Raw genomic sequence first — 4,061 nt, 5'->3', positions numbered from 1 at the left:
TTATACAGAAATTTTTGTTCTTTGCTTGTGGACCTTTTCATGGGATCTTTTTATCATCTTAATCACCTCATTCTATTTGAGAAATACAAATTGAAAATCTCAAGTAGAAGAAAATTACCTTATTTATATACTAAGTGCTTTGTGGTAAAATTTAGAAAGACATTTCCTTTCTTTGCATTTGAAATTTGTAGCATCTCATCACAATTTCTCAGGGATGATATGTTGTACTGTGACTATTAATCAGCAGGCTACTGTGGTCTAAAAATTACTGTAGAGGTTTACAATTCAGCTATGTACAAGTAAAATTAATGAAACAGAAAAGAAGCCACATTCAGAAAATAACATTAAGTGTAATAACTATAAGTGATAACAAAGTTATTCTTCTCAAGGAGGTATCCAGAGTTTTCAGACGTTCTGCATGACCTTGAGGAAGTAACAGGATTCTGGATCTCAGATTGTTAGGCGACATTAATTAAACTTCATAAAATTTTGACAAATGATGACAAAGAAGTGAGTACCAGGAAGATCACATAAGGCTGTAAATGTCAGTTACAATTTTTATATATTATCATAATCATGGTATTTCCTTTCATCAAGGATGCCATTAGGGCATAAGGCAGGGTAAAAAAGATGGCTTTTAAACTTGAATATGTATACAAACCATTTGGGATCTTGTCAAAATGCAAATTTTGGCTCAACTGCTCTAACTTCTAAGAAAATTCAGGTGAGACCAACGCTATTGGTCCATGCTTGTCCATTCCTGCTGCAGTTGATATGCATAGTGTCACCACAAGAGGACCTTATGTTCACCAAAATTGGAAATTTGCATACTAATCTGTCTCTTTACAGTGCATCCTTTATCCAATGATGACATTATCTAGGTTATACTCAGCAAAGAAAAATTAAATCTTTCCGTATTTAGTCATTCAGAAAACATTAAATATTTCTAGACCTCTACTTACTGTAAAAGACAAGTTTTATCTGTATCTTTAAAGTTTTATTCTATTTTGAGTTATATAGATACTGGCACTTTCATGTGTTTCTTATATTTTACTTCAAATTAAAATGTGTATATAGGGTAATGAATAAAATCCACCCATATCTTTTATAAAAATAATCACACTTCAAGCTTACTTTTGTAGGAGGTGGGAAGATTTACAAAAATAACCATAATGTGTATGATAACTTGAGAAATACTAAGCATTATCGAGGCAATGTCAAGAAGAGCTCAGGATACAGAGGGGAATTATCTTCCAATATTTTCTACAAGTAACACTAAACTGCTTTCTCCTACCAGCTTGCCCCAATGGTTCATGAACCTGAGCCCATCTCAGGTTCCTTGGGGATACTTGTCCTGCTCCGTTTATATGCACTAATTTTTCTCATAGAGAAAAAGAACATATATGCCCTACTGTAGCAGAACCTATTTCAGATGTGTCATTTACACAGGCAAATTCAAGGTTACTTAGAAACAGGAACATCATCTTCCTCATTTTACAGACCAAGGAAGAGGAAAGTGACATTAATCCCATTTCTAAACAACCAGCCTCAGTAGGCTTTGCTTGTCTTCTTTGAAAGCCAAATAGCTCTTTCAGCTCTGTCCTTTCCCACAATTCCTCTTTCCATCTGTAACATTTCCATCAGTTCCCCGATTCCTTCCACTAGTCTGGCTTTCAGGAGGATTCAAGTTCTTGCGTAGAGCAAGCAGTTCTTCAGATGAATTTGTCATATATAAATAATCTGAATGCAAGCTGAATTTTAATAAGCAATACAGTGGCCTAAAGGTATGTTAGTTCTTCTGCCAACTATATCTGCAGCAATCTTCTCTGTGAGAAATTTAGCATGCAGTTGAGGAAGATATAAATTATGCCTCGGTATGTCTTGGTGACAATTCATTCCCATAACATAGAGTTAGTCTCTCATTATCCTACATGTTGAGTCTGTATGATGTATTTTATTATTTGAGAGGGAAATGTATACAAATGTTTTTTTAAAAAAGAATACATGAAGAACACTATTGAATAGAGTTAGCAGTGATATTTTGCTTTTAAAGATTTAATGTCATGTTTCAAGGCTATGGGGCAGTATATTAAGAAATTTGAACATACTTTGCAAGATTTTAGAATCTTATTGATTTTCACACTCCCATCTTGTATGTTCACTACTTACTTTCTCTCACTCTCCCAAACCCAAGTTATGAGTACCTATCCACAAATGAAATCATGATATATTCAAATGAAAGTCAGACTGAGAGATTTTGATCATACTATAATCATAAGTATTATGCCTCAGCCTGCCTCTCTGTGCCTTATCTAATATTTTGGAAGCTGCTGTATATGAGTGACTCCGATAGACTTTCCAATACTCTTCCCAGTTTCTTTGCCCCTCATTTCTTTTATCTTCCATCTTCTGCCGTAAAGGCAAATATTTGCAAGCTGAAGTGCAATCACATGCCGATGCATGTGACACTCTATGATTGCTATCCATAAAAGTAGATGAGTAATTTTACCATACTCAACTAGAGCTGAATAAGCTTTCGAGAAATGTGTGTGAGCACTGAGCTGGATCGTGATAAACTCACTTCCTCATATAGGCATTCAGTTCATTAGACATAAAAACACTTTGTAGGAAAATAAACCAGGTGTGTGAAAATGTTAGCCAGTGTGCAAAATTAATACTCTATATGGTGACATGGTCTTGCCTTTAAGAAAGAAGAGTTCAGAAAGCCAAAAGGTCAGCTGCACAGTTGCTAATTTTCTTTCAATATTTCCATAATGAGATGTATTATTTCAACAGAGAACCTCCTGGGAGTTGCTTATTAATGATTTCAGGCATGCATCTCTTTGGCTTTTATTCATAAGGAATTGTATCATTTTCCATGTATCCCAGAAGAATGAGCACAAATTCCTTAAGTTAATAAGTAGGTTGTTAATTGTTTTGTGCAACTGGTCTGTGAACCCCAAGATTTCACAGGCCATTGCAAGTTCAAACACTATTGCACATATCAAAGCATACAATGGGACTAGAAAATATCATGCTTGATAACAATCTGTTATTTTAAGAAATGAAAGTGAAGTTTAGTAAACCTTAAGATAATAATTGTGAAAAACTAAAGGGAAAACAACTGCCATTTAGAAACTTGCATCTATAGATAAAAGTTTAAGGGAAATAATTAACTTTTTGCAAGTAATAATACATTTGTATGATATTTCTATTTTTAAATTGCTGATCATAGAGATTTTTTCAGTGGACAGAAATATAAAACATCTAAGGGAAATCATCTCAAATATGTACTAGTAGAGTATTAATAATCAAAAGTTGAAAATGTATCTTTTGACTAGGCAAATCAAAAGAAGATTTATAGCTACATATGCACTGGATATTGAAAGGTTACTATGATATTATTATGCCAGAATCAATAGATATTCAGTTCAGAAAAGACACATATCATCTTTGAGTGTTAAGTGGGAATATCACTTGTTACACATACAATGAATATGTTTGAGTGCGTGTGTGTGCACAAGTGTGCGCTTGTACAAGTGTTCATACATAAAGACAGACAATCAAGTGCTTCTTTTATTAACTGTTATTTCTTTATGTTTGAATAAACTTTACTTTCATTGCTATTTTTATTTATCTGTGATCTTTAATGCGTAATACATTTTAGTTGAATTGGATTTTATTCAACGTTAGTCCTTGAAATGAATGTGATAGTTTACTAAGCCCTTTTGCACTGCAACAAGACTCTGTCCACTCTGGGCATCTTGGAAGAACTTATATCAGGTTGCTTCATAGACGAGGAAACTCAACTGACTTGTGGCTAGAAAAAGATTATGAATATTTTGAGCATTATATGATTTGTGTAATTTTGATGGCTGACTGTACTTTCCTAAGTACTCGACACATTTAGGATACACTTGGAAGACTGTTATTTGATATGCTTTGCTAGTCACAAACCTCTGCGTTTTTGAATATTCATTCTGTGCTTGATATATATTTGTTGGTAGTTCCATTATCCCTATTAGTTCAACTAGTCAGTGCTTTCTAGATGCTAGAAAACG

This window comes from Mus caroli, unplaced genomic scaffold (genome assembly GCF_978045245.1).
Source record: "Mus caroli unplaced genomic scaffold, Mus_caroli_1 scaffold_17, whole genome shotgun sequence".
Taxonomy (NCBI): Eukaryota; Metazoa; Chordata; class Mammalia; order Rodentia; family Muridae; genus Mus; species Mus caroli.
The sequence above is the reverse complement of the archived record's forward strand: the minus strand, read 5'-3'. Positions refer to the sequence as shown.